The sequence below is a fragment of the Capra hircus genome, chromosome 7 (genome assembly GCF_001704415.2).
Source record: "Capra hircus breed San Clemente chromosome 7, ASM170441v1, whole genome shotgun sequence".
Classification (NCBI taxonomy): Eukaryota; Metazoa; Chordata; class Mammalia; order Artiodactyla; family Bovidae; genus Capra; species Capra hircus.
The window spans coordinates 19,587,178-19,607,547 of NC_030814.1; positions in this window are offsets into that span (position 1 = coordinate 19,587,178).

The following is a 20,370-nucleotide window of genomic DNA, read 5'->3' on the forward strand; positions in this document are numbered from 1 at the left end:
ATTGGCTCCAGTTTCATCCATCTCATCAGAACTGATTCAAATGAATTCTTTTTAACGGCTGAGTAATACTCCATTGTGTATATGTACCACAGCTTTCTTATCCATTCATCTGCTGATGGACATCGAGGTTGTTTCCATGTCCTGGCTATTATAAACAGTGCTGCGATGAACATTCGGGTACATGTGTCTCTTTCAATTCTGGTTTCCTCCGGTGTGTATGCCCAGCAGTGGGATTGCTGGGTCATAAGGTAGTTCTATTTGCAATTTTTTAAGGAATCTCCACACTGTTCTCCATAGTGGCTGTACTAGTTTGCATTCCCACCAACAGTGTAGGAGGGTTCCCTTTTCTCCACACCCTCTCCAGCATTTATTGCTTGCAGATTTTTGGATCGCAGCCATTCTGACTGGTGTGAAGTGGTACCTCATTGTGGTTTTGATTTGCATTTCTCTAATAATGAGTGATGTTGAGCATCTTTTCATGTGTTTGTTAGCCATCCGTATGTCTTCTTTGGAGAAATGTCTATTTAGTTCTTTGGCCCATTTTTTGATTGGGTCGTTTATTTTTCTGGAATTGAGCTGCAGAAGTTGCTTGTATATTTTTGAGATTAGTTGTTTGTCAGTTGCTTCATTTGCTATTATTTTCTCCCATTCAGAAGGCTGTCTTTTCACCTTGCTTATATTTTCCTTTGTTGTGCAGAAGCTTTTAATTTTAATTAGATCCCATTTGTTTATTTTTGCTTTTATTTCCAGAATTCTGGGAGGTGGATCGTAGAGGATCCTGCTGGGATTTATGTCTGAGAGTGTTTTGCCTATGTTCTCCTCTAGGAGTTTTATAGTTTCTGATCTTACATTTAGATCTTTAATCCATTTTGAGTTTATTTTTGTGTACGGTGTTAGAAAGTGATCTAGTTTCATTCTTTTACAAGTGGTTGACCAGTTTTCCCAGCACCACTTGTTAAAGAGATTGTCTTTGCTCCATTGTATATTCTTGCCTCCTTTGTCAAAGATAAGGTGTCCATATGTGTGTGGATTTATCTCTGGGCTTTCTATTTTGTTCCATTGATCTATATGTCTATCTTTGTGCCAGTACCATACTGTCTTGATGACTGTGGCTTTGTAGTAGAGCCTGAAGTCAGGCAAGTTGATTCCTCCAGTTCCATTCTTCTTTCTCAAGATTGCTTTGGCTATTCGAGGTTTTTTGTATTTCCATACAAATCTTGAAATTATTTGTTCTAGTTCTGTGAAAAATGTGGCTGGTAGCTTGATAGGGATTGCATTGAATTTGTAAATTGCTTTGGGTAGTATACTCATTTTCACTATATTGATTCTTCCGATCCATGAACATGGTATATTTCTCCATCTATTAGTTTCCCCTTAAAGTAAAACTATGCCTTCCTTAGCAAGAGTACGACTATGCTCACAAAGAGGCAGTCAAAAGGAGCTATAAAGTGAAGGACATAGAAATACTAATAATACCTAGTTCAGTTCAGTTCAGTTCAGTCGCTCAGTCGTGTCCGACTCTTTGCAACCCCATGAATCGCAGCACGCCAGGCCTCCCTGTCCATCACCATCTCCCAGAGTTCACTCAGACTCACATCCATTGAGTCCGTGATGCCATCCAGCCATCTCATCCTCTGTCCTCCCCTTCTCCTCCTGCCCCTAATCCCTCCCAGCATAAGAGTCTTTTCCAATGAGTCATCTCCTCGCATGAGGTGGCCAAAGTCCTGGAGCTTCAGCTTCAGCATCAGTCCTTCCAAAGAAATCCCAGGGTTGATCTCCTTCAGAATGGACTGGTTGGATCTCCTTGCAGTCCAAGGGACTCTCAAGAGTCTTCTCCAACACTACATTTCAAACGCATCAATTCTTCAGCGCTCAGCCTTCTTCACAGTCCAACTCTCACATCCATACATGACCACTGGAAAAACCATAGCCTTGACTAGATGGACCTTAGTCAGCAAAGTAATGTCTCTGCTTTTGAATATACTATCTAGGTTGGTCATAACTTTTCTTCCAAGGATTAAGCGTCTTTTAATTTCATGGCTACAGTCACCATCTGCAGTGATTTTCGAGCCCCAAAAAATAAAGTCTGACACTGTTCCTACTGTTTCCCCATCTATTTCCCATGAAGTGATGGGACCAGATGCCATGATCTTCGTTTTCTGAATGTTGAGCTTTAAGCCAACTTTTTCGCTCTCCTCTTTCACTTTCATCAAGAGGCTCTTTAATTCTTCTTCACTTTCTTCCATAAAGGTGGTGTCATCTGCATATCTGAGGTTATTGATATTTCTCCCGGCAATCTTGATTCCAGCTTGTGCTTCTTCCAGTCCAGCGTTTCTCATGATGTACTCCACATAGAAGTTAAATAAGCAGGGTGACAATATACAGCCTTGACGTACTCCTTTTCCTATTTGGAACTAGTCTGTTCTTCCATGTCCAGTTCTCACTGTTGCTTCCTGACCTGCATACAGATTTCTCAAGAGGCAGGTTAGGTGGTCTGGTATTCCCATCTGTTTCAGAATTTTCCACAGTTTATTGTGATCCACACAGTCAAAGGCTTTGGCATAGTCAATAAAGCAGAAATAGATATTTTTTCTGGAAATCTCTTGCTTTTTCCATGATCCAGCAGATGTTGGAAATTTGATCTCTGGTTCATCTGCCTTTTCTAAAACCAGCTTGAACATCAGGAAGGTCACGGTTCACTTATTGCTGAAGCCTGGCTTGGAGACTTTTGAGCATTACTTTACTAGCATGTGAGATGAGTGCAATTGTGCGGTAGTTTGAGTATTCTTTTGCATTGCCTTTCTTTGGAATTGGAATGAAAACTGACCTTTTCCAGTCCTGTGGCCACTGCTGAGTTTTCCAAATTTGCTGGCATATTGAGTGTAGCACTTTCACAGCATCATCTTTCAGGATTTGAAAGAGCTCAACTGGAATTCCATCACCTCCACTAGTAGTAATCACCAAAGGTCAGCCGCTATTTTAAGGAAACTACAGGTATTAACTCATTTAACTCTTACAACAACTCTGTAACATAATATTATCCCCCATTTTATAGATAAGAAAACTGAGGCTCACAAAGCTGAGCTTGTCCTAGGTCACAAAACTACTAAGTGGTAGAGCTGGGATACCACCCAGGTTATATGATTCTAGAGCCAGGGTCTTAGCCGATGCTCTAGAAAGGAAGAAATGCTGTCCTCAGCTGATTCAATCCATGGCATACCCCCATCAGAGAGTTTCAACTCCAGAATTTTTTCCACTTTAATTGCAACATTTTCCTACCTGGGTCAACTTCACAATCATTACAAAAGAACAGCTGCTCAAGTTTGTTGGAGAAGGAAATGGCAACACACTCCAGTATTCTTGCCTGGAGAATCCCATGGACAGAGGAGCCTGGTGGGCTTCACTCCATAGGGAGGGTCACAAAGAATCAGACATGACTGAAGTAACTGAGCATGCTCAAGTTTGTATACTGTTCTTTCAAAATGTGACACCAATATTTAGAAGACGGTCACAAGGAGGCAGTATAGTATAGCTAGGGGTATAGACCTTGGTGTTAGACTTTAAGAGGCTGCCACTATGCCAGCTACTTCTATCCAAGCTTCATAGAATAGAGATAATGGAACTTACCTCCTGGTACTGTAGGACTTACCACTCAATAAGTAGTTGCTATTAAAATTAAATCAATGCAAAATTATCTGAGCCATTCTCAAAACTGTGAAATTCAGAATTAACAGTGGATTTAGCACATCATAATACTGGTAGCAAATTGAACTGAATCAATTCTTTTACCAAATATATGTTCTACACATTATGTACAATCTTGTTTCACCCTCAGAACCTAGAATTGAAATGTGGTTATGTTCACTTTTGGATAGTAAATAAGCTTAGAGATTTTACTTGTCCACTGTCTTGCCAGTTGTAATTAAGATGACTAATCAATTAACTAGATTTTTCCCACAAAGCAGAATGAAAACCAGTAAGTGAAGAAATTATTTGAAAAACTTTTCTCTCTCAAATTGTAGAATTGAAATTTTCTAGACTAAAGTTCACTGTGTTAGCTTTTGCTATAATAAAGCTACAACCCAAACAGAGTAGTTAGGAAAGAGATGCTAAAGAGGAAAAATACTGCTCCCAAATAATGCCCCATGTCCAGCATATACCAGGTGGTTCTACTACTTCCAGCAGAGCCACCAAGGAAAAAGGCAAAGTCTGGGGTTAGAGTAGGAGATTTTTGAGGGGAGTCCAAGAAAAGCAGGCAAGTACTCAGGGGCTAAGGCTCCAGCCAGAGGGAGGTAAGACTGGGGTACTTACAAAGCAGATTTGCCTCATATTAGCCTTACCTTCACCCAAACATCCTGTAGAGGTCAGTTCCTGTTCTATTCAGAGAAATCTAGAGAAAATACATTATATTGGTCATTTGCTGACCTCCTCCCTGAATGCTGACCTACTGCTATTCCTAAACTGGGAATTCCCTAGTTATGTAAAACTAAAGTACCTCCTGCTAAAGTAAGATACTATTTCTTCTGTCTTAATTCAAGTGAAAGAGTTTTATTATTTGCATAATATCCAATATGTATAGGAAGAAAATCATTTATCATTCTCATTTAAAGAACATGATTCAGAACTGATTATTTCCACAATGACTGAAAAAAAAGTTTCAAGTGAAAGAATGGAATTTCCTATTGTATTGGTCAACATACAGGCCACTATGAAGGACATGGCAGATATAAAGTTATTGTTGTTTTAATCACTGAGTCCTGTCCGACTCTTTTGTGACCCCATGGACTGTAGCCCCCCAGGCTCCTCTATCCCTGGAATTTCCTAGGCAAGAATACTGGAGTGGGTTGCCATTTAAAGTAATCATATATAAAAAGAGACACAAGCTCAGTGATAAGGGTTCTGTTTACACAGGTGTGAAAAGAAGTAGAAAACAATTGACCCACGTGTCAAGAAGAAAATAATTGAAAACATATTCATATTATCTCAAGAACATATAGAACTTGTGTTTCATTATCAATTACCACGCAGCACCTATTCTAACCATTTCTTCCAAGTTTAGAATATACAACCTCTCTAGATAACCTGTGCAAACTTTAAACAATTGTCACATAAAGGTAAGCCTTTTTAACCTAACTTCAATCACTCATATGACATGACTGAAACACCCAGAATTATGCAAAGCACATACAAGATACCCTTTAAACTCTTGTTGATGGGATGGTGATTTCAGTCTATTTTCCTTTTCTCTGACCTTTGTGGAGACTGGAGAAGGGCTTAGAAACACTGGCAAAAGGGTGAGAGATGAGAGCAAACTGGTAAGGTACAAAGGCAGAGTAGAACTGAGGAGGAAAATGATGTGAAGTGACTCACTGTGCCTGAGGACAGTGGAATCTATTTTAGAAGACAGCCAGCCACCAAAAGCTGTGAACTGTAAAACAGAACGTGCTAAAGCATGCAGTCAGAAAACCCACTGCTTCACTGCTTTCCTACTCAATTTTCATTCAAAAAAAACCTCCCAAATCAATCTCTCTTTATAATCCTGACCTCACCAAGAGTTCCAGTTCCACTCACCTAACTATATAACTGGATTGGGTAGTAAAACAGAAGAGTCTTTCTCTGTAATTCACTCTGTCCTTTCTTCATGACCTTCCTGCTAGTATGGAAGGCATCTTTAATAAGACCTGGTGAAAAGAACCATCACAGGCTACCCTAGCAACCCTTTGACATTTTAATATGGAAAGTAATCAATTTAACAAGAAAAAAATGTTTACAAGTCTTGCAGATTCTCCAGTGTCTTGAGCTCAAGAATGTGTCAAAAAGCCCTGACATTGCCCATGCAAGAAAGATTTTAAAGAATCCTGGGGGAAGAGGGTTGGGAACTCACTGAAAAAAGTAAGGTAGATGATCAGTTAACAGCAGGACTCTCTGCTAATGGAATATATTTGCCTGTTAGTCTGGGCAATAGAAGACTCAAAAAAAGGGTTAAATTTGGATACCCAGAAGCACCCCAAGCTTAACATTTCTATAATGAAACTTCCCCGAAAAACAGTTTATGCTGACTTCCTTGTTCGTTGAGAGTACACTTGTTCTCTCAGGCTCCAAACATGAGTCATCTTGCCTGATTCCTCACCCACCTCCATCATATCTAATTAAACACCAAGTTGGAACAGCTCTTTCTTCAGCACTTTTTTGCAGCTCTCTCTGCTGCTTTTTTTCCTCATTGCTTCATCTCTAATGTGGTTTTGACCTCACACTTGGCTCCCTGACGACAGCCCCTTAACTCTCCAATCTATCTGGCAGGAGCATCCCTTTGGAGTTTGAGCTCTGCCTTGACTGGGTCACTATTTTCATTAGAAGTATTTTGTGATCCGCCCTTGTCTACTGTACAAAGATATTTCAAGCTTTACTTCCAAATGCACCCCGAGCTACCCTGTAGTTTTACCTTCTTCCTATTTTTCTGGGCACCAGCCAAGCTGGCATTACCACAGTCCACCGCCCTAACTCCTGCCATTTCCTTTTCCTGTACTACAATCTCCCCAGGCCCAGCACATTCCAACCACACACACACACACACACACACACACACACACACACACACACACACACGTTTTGGCATTAGTTCAGAGGTCCTCCACACCTTCAAGTCTCACTTCACTTCTCCACAGATTTCCCCATCAGAAGTATTTCCTGTTCTCTTAGAGCCTTCATTTGCCTTCATTTGGTAGGAAAACATATTGCTTTGTATTGTAGCTGTTGTTTTTATTCAGGGATCTTCTTTCCCAATTAAACTCTCTGCTCATGCTAGGAAAACCATGTTTAATTTGCCTAACTTGTCTTCTCAGTGCCTAGCATGGTCCCTCTTACAAACCAAGCGTTCAGGAACTATTTTATATGAGTCAATGCAGAACCGAAATGACTGTTTCTTTTTTTCCCCAAAAACATGGTTTTTCAAGCTTCAAGATGCCACAGAATTTCCTGTGATGCTTATTCAGATATTCTGACTCAAAAGATATGGCCTCTTATAGAGAACAAACTAGTGATTACCAGCAGGGAGAGGGTAGTAGGAAGGGGCAATATAGAAGTAGCAGATTAAAAGGTTCAAATTATCAGATATAAAATAAGCTACAAAGATATATTATATAACAAAGGAATATAGCCAATATTTTATAACTATAAATGGATTATAAACTTTAAAATTTGTGAATCACTATATTGTACACCTATAACTGACATAATATTACATAATATGCACAGCAATAATTCAAATTTTTAAAAAAGATAGTCTGAGACCCAAAACTACATGTTTTAAATGCTTTTGAAAGTAAAACTCCCACCTGAAAGTAAAAATAAAAATAAACATGACCTAATTAAACACTTTTGTACAGCAAAGGAAACCATAAACAAAATGAAAAGACAACCCACAGAATGGGAGAACATATTTGCAAGTAAAGCAACCAACGAAGAATTAACCTCCAAAATATACAAATAGCTCCAGCTCGATATCAAAAAAAAAAAGCAAACATCCCAATCAAAAAATGGGTGGCAGATACAAATTGACATTTCCCCAGAGAAGACATACAGATGACCATAAAGCACATGAAAAGATGTTCAACATCGCTCATTATTAGAGAAAGGAAAATCAAAACTACCATGAGATATCACCTCACACCAGTCATAATGGCCATCATTAAAAAGTCTACAAACGATAAATGCTAGATAGGGTGAACACTTAAGTTGCTCCCATGTCCTGGCTATTGCAAATAGTGCTGCAGTGAACTTTGTATCTTTTTGAATTATGGTTTTCTCCAGATATATGTCCAGGAGTGGGGTTGCTGGATCATATGGTAGCTCTATTTTTAGTTTTTTAAGAAACCTCCATACTGTTCTTCATAGTGGTTACACCAATTTACATTCCCACCAAGTGTGGAGGGGGTTCCCTTTTCTCCCTCCCCCTTGAATGAAGTCACTTAAGTGTTCATCAACAGATGAATGAATAAAGAAGATATGGTACATATATACAGTGGAATATTACTCAGCCATTAAAAAAGAATGAAATGATGCCATTTGCAACAACATGCATGGACCTAGAGATTACTATACAAAAAGTGAAGCAATTCAAACAAAGACAAATATCACATGATATCACTTATATGGGAATCTAAAAAGATGTTTCAAATGAATTTATTCACAAAACAGAAATGGACTCATAGACTTTGAACACAAACTTATGATTACCAAAGGAGAAAGGTGGTAGGGGCAGAGATAGATTAGGAGTTTGGGATTAAAATATACACACTACTATATATAAAAAAGATAATCAACAAGGACCTATTGTATAGCACAGAGAACCTACTCAATATTCTGTAATAACTTATGTGGGAAAGGAATCAGAAAAATAATAAATATATGTATATGTATAACTAAAAAATTTTAAAAAGAAAAGGACAAATGTTATAAATAAATAAACAAATAACTCCATTAGTTTCCATGGGAAAAGGTGTTGCCTAAGCAATTAATAGTCTGAAAGTTGACACAGATTCCACACTAAGCTATCACTCTTTAAAAAAAAATACTTGAAAAAACTTCACGACTCAACTTAGCCAAACAATTAATGTTCAATAATAGTAATAATAATAAGCTGATGTTTAATAATAATAAACAGAGATATAATTTGTAGCTAAATTTTATATTTTAAAGACCATTTACTAGGTCAAATAAATCAAGTGGGATAATATTTCAGTTAGTAGTTTCTACTCAAAATAGCTTGCATTTCAAGAAAAAAAAATTATTGGATATTTACTGTAATTTACTATTGAAAATACACAAAAATAACAATCTATTCCTTTATAGAAATGTTTTGGTTTGCAATAGAAATTTTGTTGGCTCCTCTCCCCACTTCAAAAAAAAAAAACTTATCCTTTAAAATTGTACAATAGTAGAGAGTAAAAAGAAAAGGCAAAATGATTTTCCCTAATATATAACAGAATGGAAATTCAATTTTGCCTATTTGTACTCTGGCCTCATCTGGCTTTTCTGCAACCATTTTCCATCTATGTCAAGTTCACCTCCACTTTAGAGTCAGTCTTCTTTAGGGAAGATGTCCCTGATCACTAATTTTTAGGCAAGACACTGTTCATGCAAGAAGATAATGCAAACAGAGAAAAATAGAACTTGTCCTTCCTTAAAAGGTCCATGAATTCAGAGAAAATTATTTTTTCTACAGAATTTAGAGACAATGTTAATTACATAAAAGTATAAATTTTAACAATTTACATTTTATTATAAAATGTTATTATAACTAACTAATATGAAAAAAGAATATTTTACCTTTAAAGCATTAACTCTAGTTTTAGAAACATAGCCAAAGTAAATAATCATGGATTTTTTTTAAGTGTGTATAAAATTTAGTCACTGTATTTTTAATAGTAAAGTAACTATAGATTAAATGTCCAAAAGTTACAGATTGGTAAAATGAGATATAATTAGTTAATAAATCAGAATAGCATATGATCACTGGGCTTCCCTTGTGGCCCAGCTGGTAAAGAATCCTCCTGCAATGTGGGAGACATGGGTTCGATCCCTGGGTTGGGAAAATCCCCTGGAGAAGGGAAAGGCTACACACTCCAGTATTCTCACCATGGGGTTGCAAAGAATTGGACATGACTGAGCAACTTTCACGTTCATATGATCACTAAAAGTGATGCTGCAGAAATATATTCAATGAAATAATATAAAAAATTTTTAGAAGCACACTAACAAATATCATCTTACAGAAGATGCCTAAATGAACTTTTTGACCAACCCAAAATACATTTATCAGACACACATTATCATGGAAAGAACACTGGAAAGACATTCATCAAAACGTCAATCATGGTTATTTCTGGCTTTGGGGTTACTATTTTTTTTTATTTTGTTCTTAATACTTTATATATTTTATACACTACCTATAATAAATGTAATAGTTTTAACCAGGACCAAAAAGTCTGGATTCTAGGTATAGCTGGGCCACCTTAAGCAAGTCACTTAACTCACTCAGCTGCAGTGGGTTACTTTCTAAAAATAGTGGGTCAAAGATTGTACCAAACTTACAAGGTAGAGTAAAACCATTTAGGTATGACCTAAATCAAATCCCTTACGATTATACACTAGAAGTGACAAATAGATTCAAGGAATTAGATCTGATAGACAGAGTGCCTGAAGATCTATGGATGGAGGTTTGTGACATTGTATAGGAGGCAGCGATCAAGACCATCCCCAAGAAAAAGAGAGGCAAAAAAGGAAAATGGCTGTCTGAGGAGGGCTTACAAATAGCTGAGAGAAGAAGAGAAGTGAAAGGCAAAGGAGAAGAGGAAAGATATACCCATTTGAATAAAGAGTTCCGAAGAACAGCAAGGAGAGATAAGAAAGCCTTCCTCAGTGATCAGTGCAAAGAAATAGAGGAAACAATAGAATGGGAAAGACTAGAGATCTCTTCAAGAAAATTAGAGATACCAAGGGAACATTTCATGCAAAGATGGGCTCAATAAAGGACAGAAAAGGTACGGAACTAACAGAATGAGAAAATATTAAGAAGAGGTGGCAAGAATACACAGAAGAACTACTTTAAAAATATCTTCATGACCCAGATAATCACGATGGTGTGATCCCTCACCTAGAGCCAGACATCATGGAATGCAAAGTCAAGTGGGCCTTAGGAAGCATCACTACGAACAAAGCTAGTGGAGGTGATGGAATTCCAGTTGAGCTGTTTCAAATCCTGAAAGATGATGCTGTGAAAGTGCTGCACTCAATATGCCAGCACATTTGGAAAACTCAGCAGTGGCCAAAGGACTGGAAAAGGTCAGTTTTCATTCCAATCCCAAAGAAAGGCAATGCCAAAGAATGTTCAAACTACCACACAATTGCACTCACCTCACACACTAGAAAACTAATGTTCAAAATTCTCCAAGCCAGGTTTCAACAGTATGTGAATCATGAACTTCCAGATATTCAACCTGGATTTAGAAAAGGCAGAGGAACCAGAGATCAAATTGCCAACATCCTTGGATCATTGAAAAAGAGAGTTCCAGAAAACCATCTATTTCTGCTTTATTGACTATGCCAAAGCCTTTGACTGTGGGGATCACAATAAACTGTGGAAAATTCTCAAAGAGATGGGAATACCAGACCACCTGACCTGCCTCTGGAGAAATCTGTATGCAGGTCAGGAAGCAACAGTTAGAACTGGACATGGAACAACAGACTGGTTTCAAATAAGAAAGGAGTATGACAAGGCTATATATTGTCACCCTGCTTATTTAACTTATATGCAGAGTACATCATGAGAAATGCCAGGCTGGATGAAGTACAAGCTGGAATCAACATTACCGGGAGAAATATCAGTAACCTCAGATATGTAGATGAACCACCCCTTTTGCAGAAAGCAAAGAAGAACTAAAGATCCTCTTGATGAAAGTGAAAGAGGAGAATGAAAATGTTAGCTTTAAACTCAAAATTCAAAAAACTAAGGTCATGGTATCCGGTCCCATTACTTCATGGCAAATAGATGAGGAAATAATGGAAACAGTGACAGATTTTATTTTGGGGAGCTCCAAAATCACTGCAGATGGTGACTGCAGCCATAAAATTAAAAAATACTTGCTCCTTGGAAGAAAAGCTATGACCAACCTAGACAGCATATTAAAAAGCAGAGACATTACTTTGCCAACAAAGGTCCATCTAGTCAAAACTATGGACTTCTAATGATAGGAAATGATCCAGACTTCAGATTTAAGTTCAGTTCAGTTGCTCAGTCATGTCCAACTCTGCGAACCCATGGACTGCAGCATGCCAGGCTTCCCTGTCCACTGCCAACTCCTGGAGCTTGCTCAAACTCACGTCCATTGAGTCCGTGATGCCATCCAACCATCTCATCCTCTGTCGTCCCCTTCTCCTCCTGCCCTCAATCTTTCCCAGCATCAGGGTCTTTTCAAATGAGTCAGCTCTTCACATCAGGTGGCCAAAGTATTGAAGTTTCAGCTTCAACATCAGTCCTTCCAATGAATACTCAGTCTCCTTTAGGATGGACTGTTTGGATCTCCTTACAGTCCAAGGGACTCTTAAGAGTCATCTCTCATCAGTGTTTTATAGTTTTCTATATATAGGTCTTTAGTTTCTTTAGGTAGATATATTCCTAAGTATTTTATTCTTTTCGTTGCAATGGTGAATGGAATTGTTTCCTTAATTTCTTTTTCTACTTTCTCATTATTCGTGTATAGGAATGCAAGGGATTTCTGTGTGTTGATTTTATATCCTGCAACTTTACTATATTCATTGATTAGCTCTAGTAATTTTCTGGTGGAGTCTTTAGGGTTTTCCATGTAGAGGATCATGTCATCTGCAAACAGTGAGAGTTTTACTTCTTCTTTTCCAATTTGGATTCCTTTTATTTCTTTTTCTGCTCTGATTGCTGTGGCCAAAACTTCCAGAACTATGTTGAATAGTAGCAGTGAAAGAGGACACCCTTGTCTTGTTCCTGACTTTAGGGGAAATGCTTTCAATTTTTCACCATTGAGGATAATGTTTGCTGTGGGTTTGTCATATATTGCTTTTATTATGTTGAGGTATGTTCTTGAGAAAGAAGAATGGAACTGGAGGAATCAACTTGCCTGACTTCAGGCTCTACTACAAAGCCACAGTCATCAAGACAGTATGGTACTGGCACAAAGACAGACATATAGATCAATGGAACAAAATAGAAAGCCCAGAGATAAATCCACACACATATGGACACCTTATCTTTGACAAAGGAGGCAAGAATATACAATGGAGTAAAGACAATCTCTTTAACAAGTGGTGCTGGGAAAACTGGTCAACCACTTGTAAAAGAATGAAACTAGATCACTTTCTAACACCGCACACAAAAATAAACTCAAAATGGATTAAAGATCTAAATGTAAGATCAGAAACTATAAAACTCCTAGAGGAGAACATAGGCAAAACACTCTCAGACATAAATCACAGCAGGATCCTCTATGATCCACCTCCCAGAATTCTGGAAATAAAAGCAAAAATAAACAAATGGGATCTAATTAAAATTAAAAGCTTCTGTACAACAAAGGAAAATATAAGCAAGGTGAAAAGACAGCCTTCTGAATGGGAGAAAATAATAGCAAATGAAACAACTGACAAACAACTAATCTCAAAAATATACAAGCAACTTCTGCAGCTCAATTCCAGAAAAATAAACGACCCAATCAAAAAATGGGCCAAAGAACTAAATAGACATTTCTCCAAAGAAGACATACGGATGGCTAACAAACACATGAAAAGATGCTCAACATCACTCATTATTAGAGAAATGCAAATCAAAACCACAATGAGGTACCACTTCACACCAGTCAGAATGGCTGCGATCCAAAAATCTGCAAGCAATAAATGCTGGAGAGGGTGTGGAGAAAAGGGAACCCTCCTACACTGTTGGTGGGAATGCAAACTAGTACAGCCACTATGGAGAACAGTGTGGAGATTCCTTAAAAAATTGCAAATAGAACTACCTTATGACCCAGCAATCCCACTTCTGGGCATACACACGGAGGAAACCAGAATTGAAAGAGACACATGTACCCCAATGTTCATTGCAGCACTGTTTATAATAGCCAGGACATGGAAACAACCTAGATGTCCATCAGCAGATGAATGGATAAGAAAGCTGTGGTACATATACACAATGGAGTATTACTCAGCCGTGAAAAAGAATTCATTTGAATCAGTTCTGATGAGATGGATGAAACTGGAGCCAATTATACAGAGTGAAGTAAGCCAGAAAGAAAAACACCAATACAGTATACTAACACATATATATGGAATTTAGGAAGATGGCAATGACGACCCTGTATGCAAGACAGGAAAAAAGACACAGATGTGTATAACGGACTTTTGGTCTCAGAGGGAGAGGGAGAGGGTGGGATGATTTGGGAGAATGGGAATTCTAACTTGTATACTGTCATGTAAGAATTGAATCGCCAGTCCATGTCTGACGTAGGGTGCAGCTTGCTTGGGGCAGGTGCATGGGGATGACCCAGAGAGATGTTGTGGGGAGGGAGGTGGGAGGGGGGTTCATGTTTGGGAACGCATGTAAGAATTAAAGATTTTAAAATTTAAAAAAAAATAAAAAAATTTAAAAAAAAAAAAAAGAGTCATCTCTAACACCGCAGTTCAAAAGCATCAATTCTTTGGTGCTCAGCTTTCTTTATAGTCCAACTCTCACATCCATCCATGACTACTGGAAAACCCATAGCTTTGACTAGATGGACCTTTGTTGGCAAAGTAATGTCTCTGCTTTTTAATATGCTATCTAGGTTGGTCATAGCTTTTCTTCCAAGGAGCAAGCGTCTTAATTTCATGGCTGCAGTCACCATCTGCAGTGATTTAGAGCCCAAAATAATAAAGTCTGTCACTGTTTCTATTATTTCCCCATCTATTTGCCATGAAGTGATGGGACCAGATGCCATGATCTCAGTTTTCTGAATGTTGAGCTTTAAGCCAACTTTTTCACTCTCCTCTTTCACTTTCATCAAGAGGCTTTTTAGTTCCTCTTCACTTTCTGCCATAAGGGTGGTGTCATCTGCATATCTGAGGTTATTGATATTTCTCCCAGCAATCTTGATTCCAGCTTGTGCTTCATCCAGGTTTACATGTCATCAAATAAATCTTTTAAGCAAAAGTATGCTAAAGAAGTCAGGTTTTACTTCTGGTTATGCTTTAGTCATTTTAACTGGAAAAATATGTATTATTCTGTATATTATGTTTTTACTTTTCTGGGATTATGTATCCCTGTTAAGCTCAGAATAATCTGATTGAAAACATTCACAAGTTCAGAAGTACCCTCCTTCCTTCCTTTATTCTTTCACCCAACACATAGTTATTGATCACTTACTATATGCCATTCACTATGTAGGTGCTAAGGACACAAGCAAGGTCTCTTCTCATGAAGCATAAAGTATCAAAGGTGGGGAGAAGGGGGGGAGTTACTCAAATAAGCACACAAATAAATACATAATTGTAACTGATGCTACAAAAGAGATTTAATACAGCACCCGGGGCAGAATTAGAAACATCAGACTTTTAAGATGCTGAGGTATCTCTACCTCAGTAAGGAAGGTTTCTCTCATTTCTTTCCCTTCTTCTCTCTCTCTCTCTCTCTCAATTTCCATCATGGCATATCCATTCCTATGCTTTAACTTACCCAACTGAAAATGTTACAGATACATATTATTTTTCTGGGGTTGCCATAACAGAACAGTTCAGACTGGTGTCTTAAACAAGATTAGTCCTTTTTCCCACAGTTCCAGAGGCTAGAAGTTCAAGTTCAAGGTGCCAGCAGGGCAGGTTTTCTGTGAGGCCTCCCTCCTCGGCCTGTAGGTGGCCACCCTCCCGCTGCCTCTTGGCACGGTTTTCCCCTGTGCCTGCTGCCCCTGGTATCACCTCTTCTTAGGAGGACACCTGTCAGGCTGGATTAGAACCACGCCCTGAAGGCCTCATTTAAATGCAAACACCTCTTTTACAAAGCTGACTTTCAAATACAGTTATATTCTGAGGAACTGGGGTAAGAGATTTCAAAATAAAAATGGGGGGTGGGAGTAGGGTGGGCAGGGAGACACAATTTAGCCCACAATAGTAGGTTAGGGGACAGGGCTGCCAAATATAGTTGTGCCTGTGACACATTACACAACTCCAACACGTGTCATCTGCATCACAGTGATCATAAATGTGTGTCACTTTTAATGCTAACATTTCCTGAGGAAAACTTTTTAACTGAAACCTTCCAGGAGGAGCGTTTACCTATTTCTGACTTTCACAGAGGACCTTGGGGCTGGCCTTGCTGCTCTGTGGTAGGAAACCTTCCCATATGGAGGGTGACCTCCTAGGGCAAATTCTGGCCTTTGTTTTCCCCTCCCTTCATCCGCCTACCTTCAGGAGTACTTTATTTTGAATGATTAATTTAGAAGGAGCTCCATGAAGGTCACGTAACAGAGGCAGTGTGGCAGAGGGCTAAACTCCCAGCTTCTAGAAGAAGATGACCTGAGCTTATACCTCAGTTCTACCACTGCGTGGCTATGGGCCTTATTTAACATGTGTCTGCTTAGAACTCCTCATCCCTAAAATAAAAATGACAAGCATATCTACTTTTTAGGGTCATTGTACCACTTCAATAAGATTATAGCTGTTGATAAAGTGCTTGTATAAGCAAGCCTACAACAAAAGGCTGCTGTCATTCCTTCAGCACAGTTTGGGGATTTCCCTTCCAACTCCCTTCACACAAGCTGAGGAGGAACAGACGAGGCCCAAGCTGACAGAGATTTGAATGTAGTTACAAGGGGGCTGCAACTGCACGACGTCAGTTGTGCAGTCAACGCCAAGCAGAGCTCATGGCATGGAGAAAATATTCCAGACTTGTCAAATGAATAGCTTCAGAAAGGAATCGAGGTCAGACTGCAGAAATCCGGTCTACATTGGAGAATGGGGCTTTCAGCTCGTTAGTCTGTATATACTCTGTGAAAGTGAAGGTGAAAGTCGCTCAGTCATGTTCGACTCTGCGATCCCACAGTTCATGGAATTCTCCAAGCCAGAATATTAGAGGGGGTAGCCTTTCCCATCTCCAGGTATACCCTCTGATATCCTCTAAATAGCTGAGTATGATATCTTGTTTCTTGTCGGCACTAAAATGTTGATTGATCTGCTCTAAGGTTAAATAAACATGAACTACCTTACTGTACTTTTCACCTTTGTTCATTCTCTGGGTAATTTTCCCAGAGAGATGACGGGCTCCTAGACTGTGGAGATGGAAGATGGGGATGGTTGCACAGCAACGTGAATGCACTTCCTGCTCCTGAACTAACTAAACTGTACTCTTTAAAATGATTCAAATTGCATGAATCATGTTAGATTTTTGCCACAGTTTTAAAAAACGTCCCCTACAGACCTGGACCTATGGTAGGAACAAAAGGAAGTTGTGCTACTGAAACACAAGGTTGTCTTGAGAATGGAGTGAGATACTAGCGTGTCTGGCACATGGCAGAGGCTTGATAAAGTCAGCTCACTTTTCCAGTAGTGCTAGATCACAGCTGCCCCTGACCATGACAAGTCCCCCAGAATGCCTGCAGTTCCTACCACCAGATTAAAAGGTTCCTCTAGGGAGAAAAAGGTCTCTAACTCTTGCAGCAGTTCACGTCCTAATACTGCAGATGGTGGAGATATAGCCCCTCTGGAAGAAACCTTACAGCTTGGTCTCTATTAAGATCAATTCTAATCATAAATTACCAAGTACCAAAGGAAATGCTTGAGACTATTAAAAGAAGACATGCCATGTACTATCCATTTTGGATAGGCATCTGTAACATTTGTATCAAAATAACATAGATTTTTTTTTCAATTACAGCTCTAGTGAATTTATGTGCCTCATTATAAAGTAATTCTGTGGGAGTTGAGGGATTAGAAAGTAGAGTCATTAACTCTTTCTTCACAGAAAAACACAATAGCCCACAAAGAATGAAAGGTGTAAATAAGAATCTCATATTTAACAGAGGGCTAATATTTTATTTTAAAAGATATATTTCTATTCACCTACTAATCAGTCTCCTTGAATTTGACAATTGTTTTTTAAAATCCACGTATTCTTGGCTGTCTGAGTTTAAATAAATCATGACATGATCCTGAGAACTTGGCAAGAGCATCAATGATTTTACATCTGGCATCGCACACCAGCTGCATGTTGAGGGAATGAAAGCTTTTCTATTTCTTTACCTTGCTTCATTAGTGAATATGTGGTGATGCATGCATTACCACGTGTGTGCAGACTCAGCTCCCCATATGGAGAGGCACTCAGCAATGTCACAAAACCCATGCATCATTTGCTAAGATGCTGAACTTTCACAAATAATAAGATGATTTTCTGGAAATATTTTTACCTATAAATGGACACATATTTCTCACCAATATAGCTATATGCTTAAGATACACTGGTAGAACCTGTTGCAAAAGTCTAATGGAGAAATAACTTTAGCTGTCACAGTTGAACATATGTACAGTATGGTACCCATCTTCAAGTCATCATACAGAAAAAAAAAAAAACAATAAATTCCTTGCCAAATCTATGTCCAACACATTTTCTACTTAGTTCTTGACAACTATACTACTTATGGGAAAATATCTGCACTGTGAGCTGTACGGTTAGCTAATTAAAGAAATCTTTACAACGTCCTCAGTCTCTATTTCTTTGCCTTATATTTGCATATTTTTTAAATTGAACAAACATGTCTTTTTATTAGTTATATGCTGTGTAACAAGTTACTCCCAAAGTGTAATGGTTCAAACCACAATAATATGAATAACTTCCTATCTCAAGGTTCCAGTGGGTCAGGAAATCAAAAGTGGCTTGGCTGGGTAGTTATGGCTCAGGGTCTCTCATGAGGTTAAGTTTAGGTGCTGTAGACATCTTATGATTTGACTGCGGCTGGAGAATCTGCTTCCAAGGTGGTTAACATATTACTAGCAAGTTGGTGCTGACCCTTTGGCAAGACATATCAGTCCCTTTGATGTGAAACTCTAGAAAGCTCTTTGAATTTCCTCATGACATGAGAGCTGGAAACCCCAATGTCTGATCCAAGAGCACAAGGCTGAAGAGGCACTGTCTTCTAAACCCACCCTTGGGAATCACAGAGCATCACTTCTACCATGTTCCACGGTCACACAAACCAAACCTGGTATAATATGGGAGGGGACTACACAATGGTTTCAATACCAGAGGAGAGGATCTTTGAGGGCCATCTTAAAGGATGGATGCTGCTGCTGCTGCTGCTAAGTCGCTCAGTCGTGTCCAACTCTATGCAACCCCATAGACGGCAGCCCACCAGGCTCCTCCATCCTTGGGATTCTCCAGGCAGGAGCACTGGAGTGGGTTGCCATTTCCTTCTCCAAAAGGATGGATACCACACTCAAATTTTATTTTCAAATTTTTAGGCTTCCATGGTACATGCACTTTCATTTGGCTGAGATCTGATTTTGCACATGTTCATTTTTCTGTCTTGGCTAAGCATTAAAACAGCAGCATAGAAGTAAAAATAGAGGTTCTCAATCATAATAATTTAATCAATCTAAAAATTACAACCATTTCCACATTTAACTGATGGGAAAAAAAAAATGTATCAGATCTAACAGCAAAGCTATTTGTCATCCACCGAAAGCACTTACCTAATAATGAAAACAAAAAATCACTTTGGAAAAAAAAAATCACTTTGAGTCACTGGTTAAAATTATAGGGAAGGAAACTAATTATTTTGAGATATTTTGCTGTTTCATCCTATTCAATATTCTGAGGTAATATCAATCATTAACCTCAAAGTATTTTCAAATTTTAAAAAAAAAAAGCTTCTGCTCTGTATGATCTTCTGAAAGCTTTCAATTAATAACACATTAAGGGAAGAGGATGATCTTTATGGGTTTTTTAATCAATAGATTGGAAATATTCATGCAGAACTCATTACTAAGCTGTTTACAAAATCTCTACCTTGGTACCCAGCCTCATTCGTTCAATAAATATGTCTGAGCACCTGTTGCTTTGAGATGCTCTAGGACATTAAAAAAAAAAACCACTAAGCCAAAGCCTTTGCCCTAAAGGTACTCATATCTGGTTAGGTTGATAAGGCAGTTTAACACATACTTTAATACTAAACATTCTGCAGTAAGTTTCATAAGATAAAGGAAAAGTGCACTGTGAGTTAGAAGAGAGAAGTCAGTTCTGCTTGGCAAACCCAGCAAAGCCTTAGGGAATATCGGCATTTGAGCTGGTTTTTTAAAGGATGAGTAGATTTTAACAGTGGGAGATTATACGGTAATGATTATAATGAAAGGAGAACAAAATGAAAATGTAAATATAAGGAATTCATAACGCTGCTAACACACATTAAGCCTTGACAATGTGGGTGCATTTTTCGTCACCTCCATATTTCAAGGTAAGAGACCAGGTAGACTCTGCTCCTTCAGTGATTATATCCTTCTCCCCTTCCACCCCTCATCCAGTGAAAACTTGTCATTACCTTCTACCGGCTCTTGGCTTTGAATTTACTGGGGCTGGTTTCCCTACCAATCCGTCAGTACTATAATCCCTCAGTTACTCTCACCAAGTTCTTTTTTTGCTTTCTTCCCTGTTGTAACTAATCAGTGAGGGTTTCTGTATAGGATTTACATTTTAAACTCTTCTGACACAGCTACTGGGTCAGCTTGTATTTTTCAGCATGGCCACAAAACCAGCCTAAGCTGAAGTCCCAGGCCCGGCCACCATCTGACAGCCCCCGCAGGCCTGAACTCAAGTGAGAAATGCCTAACTGA